Source organism: Salmo salar, chromosome ssa18, assembly GCF_905237065.1.
Source record: "Salmo salar chromosome ssa18, Ssal_v3.1, whole genome shotgun sequence".
Classification (NCBI taxonomy): Eukaryota; Metazoa; Chordata; class Actinopteri; order Salmoniformes; family Salmonidae; genus Salmo; species Salmo salar.
This window is the reverse complement of record NC_059459.1, coordinates 71661921-71676362: the sequence shown is the minus strand read 5'-3', so window position 1 is coordinate 71676362 and position 14442 is coordinate 71661921. Positions and strand designations below refer to the sequence as shown.

Below are 14442 nucleotides of genomic sequence, written 5' to 3'. Positions count from 1 at the left end.
TATGTAAACATTATATAAAGTGGCATAGTTTAAAGTGACTAGTGATACATTTATTACATCCCATTTTTAATTATTAAAGTGGCTAGAGATTGAGTCAGTATGTTGGCAGCAGCCACTCAATGTTAGTGATGGCTGTTTAACAGTCTGATGGCCTTGAGATAGAAGCTGTTTTTCAGTCTCTCAGTCCCAGCTTTGATGCACCTGTACTGCACCTGCAGTGGCTCGGGTGGTTGTTGTCCTTGATGATCTTTTTGACCTTCCTGTGACATTTGGTGGTGTAGGTGTCCTGGAGGGCAGGTAGTTTGCCCCTGGTGATGCGTTGTGCAGAACACACTACCCTCTGGAGAGCGTTACAGTTGTGGGCGGAGCAGTTGCCGTACCAGGCGGTGATACAGCCCGACAGGATGCTCTCAATTGTGCATCTGTAAAAGTTTGAGTGTTTTTGGTGACAAGCCAAATTTCTTCAGCCTTCTGAGGTTGAAGAGGTGCTGCTGCGCCTTCTTCACCACGCTGTCTGTGTGGGTGGACCATTTCAGTTTGTCCGTGATGTGTACGCCGAGGAACTTAAAACTTTCCACCTTCTCCACTACTGTCCCATCGATGTGGATAGGGGGGTGCTCCCTCTGCTGTTTCCTGAAGTCCACGATCATCTCCTTTGTTTTGTTGACGTTGAGATGATCGTCGTTAGCCAGGACACAGACATTACATTTACGTCATTTAGCAGATGCTCTTATCCAGAGCGACTTACAAATTGGTGCATTCACCTTATGATATCCAGTGGAACAACCACTGTACAATAGTACATCTATATCTTTTTTTTTTGGGGGGGGGGGGGGGTAGAAGGATTACTTTATCCTATCCCAGGTATTCCTTAAAGAGGTGGGGTTTCAGGTGTCTCCGGAAGGTGGTGATTGACTCCGCTGTCCTGGCGTCGTGAGGGAGCTTGTTCCACCATTGGGGTGCCAGAGCAGCGAGCAGTTTTGACTGGGCTGAGCGGTAACTGTGCTTCCGCAGAGGTAGGGGGGCGAGCAGGCCAGAGGTGGATGAACGCAGTGCCCTTCTTTGGGTGTAGGGACTGATCAGAGCCTGAAAGTACGGAGGTGCCGTTCCCCTCACAGCTCCGTAGGCAAGCACCATGGTCTTGTAGCAGACATCTTGAGTGAATCTTTCTGGGTTTTGTCAACTTAGTTTTTTTGGTGATTTACGGACTTCTTTCCTATCTGGAGAGACGATGAGCCAAGGACCTGCTTATAGAGTGATATTAGCGCTAACAGAAACTGAATTTGTATTCAGAAATTTAATTGCAATTCTCTAGTTTTTAAATTTGTATTGCACAAATTGAATACATATATTCGGTTTGTATTTAATTCCATGCCTGCAGTTCTGGGATTTAGGGTCACATCCACTGAAACAGTAGAACAAAACCATATATTTAGATTCTTATTCCATAATCTATTTAGTCAAGATTTAGAAAAGTCAATGATTCACACCCACCTGCACATTGTTGCATCTGTTTCAGCTCTGAGGAAGAAAACATTGATTCTTATCCAATTTCAAAAATAGAATTTAAAGACTGCCAACCCACACATTAAAATACTTGTTAAGACTTTAAAATAGTTTTTCATAAATAAGCCTTTAGAAATGATAATAAATGTTACAAATGCTTACCTTCAGCTGATAACTCTCTCACTTCCTTCATGAGATAATCCTATATCGCATATATTCCCTTTTCCACCAAGCCCAGATACAGGTCTTTGTCTACAAGGATGTTGGTCCAGCTCTTGCCTTATGGAAGAGTACAGACTTCCCTGCATGTCTGTGAAAGAAAAATTAAATAATATTACTATGCTTATGGAAAATTCTTTTTTTTCATGAGATGCTTGATGTGTACAATACAAATTGTAACATATTTTCACAGACTCACAAACAACTTCTAAGACCGGTGGGAAATACATATCCAAATGATGCTTAGAACAAAGTGGCTTATGGTTTTGTACCTTATCAGGTAGACGTGGTCCTCGGTGTGTGACAGCTGCTCCAGAGCACCGCTTCTCTTCTTTAGATCACTGATTTCCTCCTCCAGCTCCTTGACGAGCCCTTCAGTCTATGGCTCTGCTGCTTTCTGCTTCTCCTCAATAACCTCATAGAGCTCGGTAAGGATCTTGGAAATTGACTTTATTAAAGCACTGGATATCTGGGTACTGTCCATGAACTTTTTATTAGCACTCGTCTGGTAAGAAAAATATAACAAAAAGAACAGATCAAAAATAAGTTAAAGAACAAATAGATTAATAGACTTTGATTATATAGGGGCAAGAAATGACACCTCATGAATAATGTATCAGCAAGATAAGAGTATCTTAAAGTGGAGCCCACATAGATGGGAACAATGAAAGTCAGGATGCTTACATGAGAACTCACTCTGCTGAGCTCCACTGATTGTTTGATCTCCTTCACCTTCTTCTCTCCAAGAGCATCTGCTGAACATTTGCCTCAGTGTGCTTGACCTGGGGAAACAACCGTAAACAAAATTGTTACATAATCAATGTTTGACGAATTCCCAGGTTTCCAGATATCCTCCCAAATTCCCAGATTTTCAAGAAATCCCGATTAGATGACTCCTGGAATCAGGAGTAAATCCGGGAATCCTGCAACTTGAATATCCGGGTAACCTGGGAATTTTAGGTTAAAGTTACTGGAATTTTCCAACTGTATTCATGCCCTTATTTGCTCATTCATTTTCTTCTACTATGTACAGTTTTTTTGATTTTATAAAAGTGCTGAAGGATCTTGTGGAAAAAAAAACATACCATCTTCACTTCCAACTCCTTTTCCACAGTTAAAATGAAGTTATTTTTGTGGTCCGCCTCAGCACAGATCTGACACAGACACGTCTGGTCGTTCTGACAGAACATGTCCCGGAGCCTCTTATGCTTCTTACACATCCTGTCCTCCAGGTTCTTAAAGGGGTCCACTAGCGTGTGTCTCTTCAGGGTCGCCACTCTATGGTGAGGCTCCAGGTGAATCTCACAGAAAGAGGTGAGACACACCAGGCAGGACTTCAGGGCCTTGAGCTTCCTCCCAGAGCAGACGTCACAGGCCACATCGCCAGGACCAGCGAAGACGGGGCGCTTCATATCCTTAACACTCAACGACTTAAAATGATCAACTTCTTCTCTGTATGACGTGTTGACCCAGAGCTCAGGTCTTTTGAAGAACTCCTCTTTACACATAGGGTACATCACTGGAATTCCAGTAAATTCCGATACAATTCTTACAGAAGTTGCGGCAACAGGGAGTGGTGACTGGGTCCATGAATAAATCTAGACATATAGAGCAATTGAACTCTCTCTCAAGCAGACTACTTCTAGAGGAAGCCATATCTGCAAATAGAATAGTGTGTTGGTCAATGCCATGTGAATCTTGACCCAAAACCCATATACCCAATAGCTCTTGCAAGGTAATCAAAGCCCAGCAAACATTTGAAGTCAATACATTTGGTAAGAAAATGATTCAATACCCTAGGATTTTTAGCCTGTTCCCAGATCAGTTTGTGCTCTTGCCAACTTCATTTCTGTCATTGTCAAGCCAAACATGACAATGAGTGACAGGAGGAGTTAGCATGATCGCACAAACAGACTGCCACTTTGGCATGAGGATTTTGTGACCATATCAGATGGTCTCTTCCTTAAGGTACAGGCACACCAAGAAATATCACTGCAGATAGGTACTTAGCACAGTAGGAGGCCGTTCCATCTCTTGCTAGAACAAAAGACATTCCTACTGTGTAACGACCTGGTACAGACAAACTGTTTCTACTTAGTGGCTGAGAACCTCCATGTGGGGGAGCATACAGAAGAGACAATAAAAAGAGGACCCTTTTACCAGTGTAATCCACCCCCTTTTAATCAGAATTGTTCTAACTAAAACAATAAAGCTGCAAAATACATATTTTTTCGTAATCAAGTCTTTACATACTTACATCTAGCTAAGGAGTTTTGTGCTTGAAGTATTTTTTGTTAGGTTGAGTGAACATGTGCACCTGTTCATTAGTTAACTAGCTAGCGTTAGCTTGCTAACTGAGCCAGGCAGTAACACACGTCATATGAAACAAATGGGGTGATAGACAGAATAAGAATAGATCAGGTTAACTTTGATTCTAAGTAAAGACCAACAAAATCCGAATTATCACATATAATGTGCACGGGCTCCATGATGGGGGAAAAAAGCATATGGTTCTCAAACAATTAAAGAGATTGTCAGCAGATGTGGTTTTCTTGGAAGAGAAAAATTTTACATTTTAATAGGAGCTGGATTGGAGAGGCCTATGCTGTCACCTAGTGTAGTAAAAGCAGAGGTGTAGGCATCCTGATAAATAAGAATACACCATTTTCCTTTATATCCCAGCACATGGACCATGAAGACCATTTTTAAATGTGGAATTGTACCTTACATGGTGAAAAATATACATTGATTTCATCGTATATCCCACCAGGGGGAAAATCTTGTGTTTTTAGATATAATTCTAGCTTTTTTAGATCAAATCTAGACAGGAACTATTATTTTAGCAGGTGACCTAAATCATAAGATTACATTTAGCGAGACTCCAAAGAGGCTGAGAAATGTTAATCTCTACAAATAATTTACAGGACACCTGGAGTGTATTCTAAAGGACTATTCCTTTTTATCTCAAACTAAGAAAAGGTATTCAAGAATTGACTACATGCAAAAATGCACTCAACAATTTACTGGATTAAAAATATTCAGAATATAGTGATATCATATCATTCTCCCGTATCATGCATCAATAGAAAATATACTTAGCAACAGAATTTGGAGAATGAACAGAGCGCATCTTCTGATATTTATAAAATAAGTAAATCAAATCTGATATTTATAAAATAAGTAAATAAAAAAGAAAACCTTTACCATTAGACTGAGGACAGAGAAAAGCCGACCAAGGATATAATTTGGGATGCCATTAAGGCGTACATTAGGGGAATGTTAATCTCATACTTGGCAAAAGTTACATCTGATTTAGAAATTAAATAACAATAAATTACTATCTTTGAAAAAGCACATAAAAAATATTCACAAGGTAAAGAATAAAATAAAATATCTGAACTTAAGCAGACATACACTATTTTGCTTTTGAAGAGAAACAAATAAAACATACTACTTAATGACAAATAAACCTGGTAAATATCTTGCAGCTATCACAAGACGCATACATGCTAAACCAGTTATAATTTTAAAGGTTAACGATACACAAGCGGCAGTTAGAAACAACAATGCAATTAATTACACATTTAATAGCTTCTATGAAAATGTATATGAATCAGAATTAAACAACAGTTGGACGGATCCTATTGCCTTCTAAGACTCAACAACAGCAGACAAAAAATGAACAATAAAAACAGAGATCACCCAAGAAGAAATATTAGATACTGTTAAAACATTCGCATGGAGAAAAGCACCAGGAACAGATAGCTTTCCCATAGAATTCTGTTCAACATTTTGGGAAAAGTATCCCCCTATTTACACTCAATTCAGTACTTCCTAGTTCCATGTATCAAACAGTTATTTAAGTGATAATAAAAACAGGAAAATCTAGAGTGTCCCCTGCTGATTATAGACCCATACGTTTATTAAATTGTGCCAATAAAATAATAAAAGTTTAAAAGCAATGGAATGGCAAAAGTCTTACCAGTATTTATACATATCAAACAGGGTTTATCAAAATAGACACTCACAAACAAATACAAGGATCAGTTTAATACGATAAGCCAATAAACAAGATATTGATTTATCAATCATGGTTGTTGAAGCCGAAAAGGCTTCCGGCCATCTTGGAAGGCCATTCCTATTCAAAACTTTAGAAGCTTTCAATTTTCCAGCTAAAATTATAAACATGTAATAAAAATATTGTATAAATGTCCTAAAGAAAAAATATACACAACAGTGGAAGCTGGTGGGAGGAGCGATAGCAGGACGGGCTCATTGTAATCAAACATATGGAAAGCACATTTGACTCCATTCCATGAATTCCATTCCAGCCATTACAATGACTGCGTACACCTATAGCACCTTCCACCAGCCTCCACTGATACACAAATAATACATTATTAACCTGGCAATTGAACCACTTGCAGAAAGAATTACACAGGACCCAAACGTAACAGGTATCAGTATTGGTAAGCATGAATATCAACAAAACTTATTTGCAGATGATCTCCTGATATACAGTCCATTCGGAAAGTATTCAGACCCCTGGACTTTTTCCAAATTTTGTTAAATGACAGGCTTATTCTAAAATTGATTAAATTTCATATGTTGCTATTACTCAATCTACACACAATACCACATAATGACAAAGCAAAAACAGGTTTTAATAATTTTTGCAAATTCATTCAATATAAAAACAATTTTAAATCACATTTACATAAGTATTCAGACTGTTTATTCAGTACTTTGTTGAAGCACCTTTGGCAGCGATTACAGCCTTGAGTATTCTTGGGTATGAAGCTACAAGCTTGGCACACCTGTATTTGGGGAGTTTCTCCCATTCTTCTCTGCAGATCCTCTCAAGCTCTGTCAGGTTGGTTGGAGAGCATTGCTGCACAGCTATTTTCAGGTCTCTCCAGAGATGTTCGATCGGGTTCAAGTCCAGGCTCTGGCTGGGCCACTCAAAGAGAATTGTCCCAAAGCCACTCCTGCATTGTCTTGCCTGTGTGCTTAAGGTCATTGTCCTGTTGGAAGGTGAACCTTCGCTCCAGTCTGAGGTCCTGAGCGCTCTGGAGCAGGTTTTCATCAAGTATCTCTGTACTTTTCTCCGTTCATCTTTCCCTTGATCCTGACTAGTCTCCCAGTCCTTGCTGCTGAAAAACATCCCCACATCATGATGCTGCCACCACAATGCTTCACCCTAGGGATGGTGCAAGGTTTCCTCCAGACGTGACGTTTGGCATTCAGGCCAGAGTTCCATCTTTGTTTCATCAGACCAGAGAATCTTGTTTCTCATGGTCCGAGTCCTTTAGGTGCCTTTTAGCAAACTCCAAGCGGGCTGTCATGTGCCTTTTACTGAGGAGTGGCTTCCGTCTGGTCACTCTACTATGAAGGCCTGATCGGTGGAGTGCTGCAGAGATGGTTGTCCCATTTCCACAGAGGAACTCTGGATCTCTGGCAAAGTGACCATCCCCGATTGCTGAGTTTGTCTGGGCGGACAGCTCCAGGAAGAGTCTTGGTGGTTCCAAACGTTTTCCATTTAAGAATGATGGAGGCCATTGTGTGCTTGGGGACCTTCAATACTGCAGAAATGTTTTGGTACCCTTTCCCCAGATCTGTGCCTTGACACAATCCTGTCTCGGAGCTCTATGGACAATTCCTTCGACCTCATGGCTTTCTCTGACATGCACTGTCAACTGTGGGACCTTGTATAAAAAGGTGTGTGCCATTCCAAATCATGTCCAATCAATTGAATTTGCCACAGGCGGACTCCAACCACGTTCTAAAAACATCAAGAATGATCAACGGAAACAGGATAAATCTGAGCTCATTTTCGAAATTCATAGAAAAAGGTCTGAATACTTATGTAAATAAGGTATTTCTGTTTTGTTATACATTTGCTAAATTTGCTTTGTCATTATGGGGTATATTGTGCAGATTGATGGGAAAAACAAATATTTCATACCTTTTATAATACTGCAAAATGTGGAAAAAGGAAAGGTGTCTGAATTCTTTCTGAATGCACTGTATATGGGCAAAGAAAATTAATAGAATAAAAAGGAAAGTTTTACATCTTCCTAAAGCTGAGGGTGGTTTTAACCTTCCAGACTTGGATTGTATCAACTCGCTACCCAAGGCTTTTACTTTTGACATATGGTTAAATGCACTAAAGATGAACAATGGGTACATATTGAGGATGTGCGTGCTCATCCCCAGAATATTTGTATGTGTCTATTTTCAAAGAATAAGCTAAGAACAGTAACAATTTCATAGTTAAGAACAATATAACAATATGGAAGAAAATTAATTATATTCTAAAAGAACCAATATCACTCTCTAAAAACACAACCTTATGGAACAATCCTTGGGTAGCTTTTCAGATTTCACCAATAAATTGGTCCACATGGAAAACTAAAGTCATAGAAACCGTAAATGACTTGGTAAAAGGAAAAACGTATTTCCTTGACAGAATTAACATGTAATTTTGGATATTACTAGTGATGCACCGATATTACATTTTTGGCCGATACCCGATATTTTCCTTGCCAAAAAAACGATACTGATTCCGATAACTGATATTTCTAATTTTAGCGGCATTTTAAGCATTCTAGCACAGTTAAATAGTTAACACACTCCCACACACACACACACACACACACACACACACACACACACACAGCGATCTAAGGCACTGCATCTCAGTGCAAGAGGCCTCACTAGAATCCCTGGTTCGAATCCAGGCTGTATCACATCCGGCCGTGATTGGGAGTCCCATATGGCGGCGCACAATTGCCCTAGTGTCGTCTGGGCCATCATTGTAAATAAGAATTTGTTCTTAACCTGTCAGTGATCCCTTTGACAACATCCAGTGAAATTGCAGAGCGCCAAATTCAAACCTACAGAAATATCAATATTCAAGATTCACGAAAATATAAGTGTAATACATCAAAATAAAGCTTAACTTCTTGTGAATCCAGCCGCAGTGTCAGATTTCAAAAAGGCTTTACGGCGAAAGCAGACCATGCGAATATCTGAGAACAGCGCCCCGCATACAAACACATGAAAATAATTTTCAACCAAGCAGGTGGTGACACAAAAGTCAGAAATAGCGATATAATTCATGCCTTACCTTTGAAGATCTTCTGTTGGCACTCCAAAATGTCCCAGAAACATCACAAGTGGTCGTTTTGTTCGATAAATTCTTTATTTATATCCCAAAAATGTCAATTTATTTGGCGTGTTTGATTCAGAAATACACCGGTTCCAACTCGCCCAACATGACTACAAAGTATCTAATAAGTTACCTGTAAACTTGGTCCAAACATTTCAAACAACGTTCCTAATCCAACCTCTGGTATCCTAAAACGTAAATAATCGCTAAAATTTAAGACGGGATAAACTGTTTCCAATACCGGATAAAAACAACGTGAAGCGCGTTCCAGTTCACGCGCACCAAACAGTAGAGTCCACTTGGAGTGACACTTACAATGAACAGCCCTACTTCTTCATTTCTCAAAAGAAAAACATCAACCAATTTCTAAAGACTGTTGACATCTAGTGGAAGCCATAGGAACTGCAACCAGGTTCCTATTAAATAGGGCATTCAATAGAAACCTATTGGGAAATACTATGACCTCAATTTTTTCCCCCGGATGGTTTGTCCTCGGGGTTTCGCCTGTCAAATCAGTTCTGTTATACTCACAGACATTATTTTAACAGTTTTAGAAACTTCAGACTTTAGAGTGTTTTCTATCCAAATCTACCAATTATATGTATATCCTAGCTTCTGGGTCTGAGTAACAGGCAGTTTACTTTGGGCACGCTTTTCATCTGGACGTGAAAATACTGTCCCCTATCCCTAAGAAGTTTTAACTGCCTTGCCTAATTAAATAAAGGTTACACACACACACACACACACACACACACACACACCACACACACACACACACACACACACAAAAAGCTATTTTGTTGGCATTTACATATGTCCCCATTACCAGTAAAACATAATCAAAACCTATTTCTTTCACTTACTTGCTGTGCTGTTTCATTGTTTAGTTGTTTCATTCCCAACCATGGAACGCCGTTTGGGTCTTTGCGTGTCAAAAAAGATACACATCAAATAACACTGTTTGACGTGTCAAATAACACGACATAATCGGTTTCAGTAGCTATAGTTACCTAGCTAACTATATAGCTAGGTGTTATCTAAAAATAACCCTAATTTATAAGACAGTTCTTATTTTATTAACGGTGGTCGGACCCATCTATGTGAAGGATTAGCCACAATAGTGGACTTTGCGGTTAGCCTTCAAAATAAAAGTATGGCATAATTCTACTATATGTATCAATTTGCGTCACTGTCAATGACATACTTTTATTTTGAAGGCAAACCACAAATTCCACTATTTTACCTAATCCTTATTGTGGCTAGCTTCACAATACATAACCCGTTCCGGGTCGAGCCTCACTAGCCAAATGAAGCTAGCTGGCTGCTTATAATGTTAGCTTTGGGAAACAGGGTTAAGTAGCTGGCTAGCTATTTATTTTCATGAACTGAAGTTCAATTTCAGTAGGCTAACAAGTGGCAACATAGCTAATACTTACAAGGATTTCTAAATCATTGCTAAGAATAATGAAATTGACTGCAGTTTTCAGGCTGGTTGTGTTGGTGCTAGTTAGGTACCAATCTAAAGCTAGCTACACCAGAAGTTGCGATCGAACGAATTATGCTTTATTACCAACGCGGTATTGTAAACACATCGTTCGTGGTCGGTGTTTGCTTGTTTGCAGATTTTGTTGTACCGCTTTGACAGTGCTACTGTATCTTTTTTGACACGCAAAGACCCAAACGGCATTCCATAGTATATATGTCGTGAAGCTAATAGCAGTGACACTATTACTGTGTAACTGGGCAACATCTGAAAAATAGCGCACTTGGTAGTGTGTACCAGTGCTCGACCAGTCGGTGAAAGCCAACATCACCCACGACAGGGAATGATTGTCAAGGTCAACGAATTTTCATTAACTTTGCTTTAATGGATTTTGCCTATGAGTGGTCTTGCTGAAATCTTCTTACGCTTTCAAATAACTACTCGACTTGTTGACTGCTCGATCCACACAGCAGACAACGTGTGCACTAGGTTAGGAATGCTGTGTTGCACATGTAGCGCAACATTTTACATGGCGTTATTACGTCATGTACCTACGTTATACAGGTATGCGCGGTAGCTTTGACATCGGTTTTTAACATCGGTGTTACACGAGACATAAGGCCGATGTCGGTATTTTTAGCTAATATCAGCCGATTCTGATATGTTCACCGATATATCGAGCATCCCTAATATTTACAATGTAAACATACTTTTAATCTGTCTGTCTGCATATTTCAAGACATGACATATGGGGGTGTAATGAGATACCCAGGATGTGATGATTATTTTCTCATCCCATCCTGAAAAAACGTATACTAAAAACATGGAAATGAATTTGCATCATTAACACAATGGAAAGATCTAACGATTTATTATTGAAATAGCATGAGCAACCGAGAAAAACTAATTGGAACAATTTAAGGTCAAGTGGCAAACAATAATGCAGACATTAGGGAAGGGGGTCTGAACATGTGGGTCTGGGCAGATGAGATGTAGTCATTGTTTGTGTGAGTCTTTTAGTTGTTGTTCGTATGTATATGGTTGTATCGGGAGTGGGAAAAACATGTTTCAAAAAAATATACACTACCGGTCAAAAGTTTTAGAGAACCTACTCATTCAAGGGTAATTCTTTATTTTTTCTGTTTTCTACATTGTAGAATAATAGTGAAGACATCAAAACTATGAAATAACACATATGGAATCATGTACTAACCAAAAAAGTGTTAATAAACAAATCAAAATATATTTTATATTTGAGATTCTTCAAAAAGCCACCCTTTGCCTTGATGACAGCTTTGCACACTTTTGGCATTCTGTCAACCAGCGTCACCTGGAATGCTTTTCCAACTGTCTTGAAGGAGTTCCCACATATGCTGAGCACTTGTTGGCTGCTTTTTCTTCACTCTGCGGTCCAACTCATCCCAAACCATCTCAATTTGGTTGAGGTCAGGGGATTGTGGAGGCCAGGTCATCTGATGCAGCACTTCATCACTCTCCTTATTGGTAAAATAGCCTTACACAAGCCTGGAGGTGTGTTGGGTCATTGTCCTGTTGAAAAACAAATTATAGTCCCACTAAGCCCAAACCAGATGGGATGGTGTATCACTGCAGAATGCTGTGGTAACCATGCTGGTTAAGTGTGCCTTGAATTCTAAATAAATCACAGACCGTGTCACCAGCCATGCACCCCCACACCATAACACCTCCATGCTTTACGGTGGGAAATACACATGCGGATATCATCCATTCACCCACACCACGGCTCACAAAGACACGGCGGATGGAACTAAAAATCTCTAATTTGGACTCCAGGACAAATTTCCACTGGACTAATGTCCATTGCTCATGTTTCTTGGCCCAAGCAAGTCTCTTCTTATTACTATTGGTGTCCTTTTACTAGTGGTTTCTTTGCAGCATTTCGACCATGAAGGCCTGATTCAGTCACCTCTGAACAGTTGATGTTGAGATGTGTATGTTACTTGAACTCTGTGAAGCATTTATTTGGGCTGCAATTTCTCAGGCTGGTAACTCTAATGAACTTATCCTCTGCAGGAGAGGTAACTCTGGATCTTCCAATCTTTTAGCGGACCTTTACATTTTCTTGAAACTTTCCGTATTGACTGACCTTAAAGTAATGATGGACTGCCGTTTTTCTTTGCTTATTTGAGTTGTTCTTGCCATAATATGGACTTGGTATTTTACCAAATAGGGCTATCTTTTGTATATGACCCCTACCTTGTCACAAAACAACAGACTGGCTCAAACGCATTAAGGAGGAAAAAAATTTGACGTATTCACTTTTAAGAAGGCACACTTGTTAATTGAAATGCATTCCACGTGACTACCTCATGAAGCTGGTTTAGAGAATGCCAAGAGTGTGCAAAGCTGTCATCAAGGCAAAGGGTGGCTATTTGAAGGATCTTAAATATAAATATAATAAAGATATTTTTAACACTTGGTTACTACATGATTACATGTGTTATTTCATTTTTTTTTTGTCTTCACTGTTATTCCACAATGTAGAAAACAGTCAAAATAAAGAAAAACCCTTGAATGAGTAGAAGTTCAAAAACTTTTGACCAGTAGTGTATGTATATATAAATAAAAAAATGTATGGGGTGGTAAGTGCAGCACAATGCATACAACACTAAATGCTTTACCAAGCTAGCTATCTAGCAAGATGAAGAAATAATTTAATTCACTCTCCATTATCCCATACTGCCCAGGTCGCTTGCTAGCTAATGTTAACCAAATGGTTTGCGTCGCCATTTAGCACAACTTAGCTAGCTACTCCACTGACTCTTGACAGCTAACAGGTGGCTACTTCATTCAAATTAATACATTGTGATTTAATTATAATATTGCTAGTTATGGCCATTTGGTTAGTATCAACAAGGGCTTACAAACAAATTCTTGCTATCTTTGCAACAACATTACCGCAGCTTGCTAGTTAGCTTACATTAGCTACAGCAGGCACAAGACAAACATCAATTAGATGTGCATTTCACCACCTACTGTGCAGGTGGATGTTTCCTTGATTGGTTTCAGGTGGCATTTTGAAGGCTGGTAAGCTTGTAAGCCTGGAGTATTTAAACAAAGCAAATCGGAGGTAAAACTCTTCTGTTTGAACAACAAAAAGTAAACTGTGTCTAACCCTGTCTGGCATTTTACAAGAACATAAAAGTACAGGACGCCCCAAGAATGCTGCCAATGTAAAATAGGCAACACCAAGCAATGAGATGTGTCAGACATGTATTCATTTCATAAGCATGAGGAACTAACAACGACAATGGTTAAATGACAGGAGGAAATTGTGCAAAATAGTTAAAATATTTTCCCCAAAAAACTGTCAAACGTATTTTAATCTGGCAGTGTGACTTAACTTTTTTCTTGCAGTGTCCGTTATAAAAAAGGCATTGCTCAGTTTACTTAAGTGAAATAATCGTATTTTTATAATACACAATATACTGCATGAAAATCAAAGATCAGTGCTCCAAAGTACAGATTTATACTATGATACATTTACAAACTGAATGCCACTTTAGTATTAATTAACCACCTACTGATGATATAACAAGGAAAGCATTGAAAAAAAAGCATTAAGAGTACAAGTATCAATCTTGCCTACCTGCCACCTTGATTAGATTTTTATTCTACAATTTCAAATCCATTAAAAAAAGTGACACCAGGCAACAAATGCGCATACCAAAATATTGCAGAGGATACTTTAATACACAAAAAAGTCAGAAGAACCTGTTTCCATTGTGGTCCTCTACTGGTAGGCAAGGGTAGCAGGGCAACATCTAGGACTACAATGGAAATATGCTGGCTTTGAAGCTTATAGTTTTATCCTTAATTATGTTTAATGTATGTTAGGCATATTGTCTCCGGCTGGAGCAGCTTTCCATTTTGAAATATCTAATCAATTCAATATTTTATTTTAAATCAATTAAAGTCCTCACCTGTGGTTGTGTCTCTTCAGTGTAGCTTTACCTCTGAACAGGGACAAAGCATTAAAAGTCTGTCCTCTATGGCTGGACCAATGGTTGTTTGAGCACAGACA

At 39.1% G+C, this 14442-nt stretch overlaps 1 protein-coding gene across 5 annotated transcripts in view; it reads right to left on the bottom strand.

Moving 5' to 3' along the window:
- LOC106577984 (serine/threonine-protein kinase Nek1) overlaps positions 1 to 14442 on the bottom strand; it is a 28948-nt gene that overhangs the window by 13581 nt on the left and 925 nt on the right. For 2 of the 5 annotated variants that reach the window (XM_045701453.1, XM_014156487.2), the window contains exons 2-5: positions 2410 to 2507; positions 1998 to 2230; positions 1669 to 1816; positions 1495 to 1521 (exon numbers count right to left, since the gene is read on the bottom strand). The gene's annotated coding sequence lies outside the window, so the exon portion shown is untranslated. Of the gene's footprint in view, positions 1 to 1494; positions 1522 to 1668; positions 1817 to 1997; positions 2231 to 2409; positions 2508 to 14341; positions 14440 to 14442 lie in introns of those variants that run through there. The other 3 variants (XM_045701452.1, XM_045701456.1, XM_045701455.1) reach the window with 3 other exon arrangements.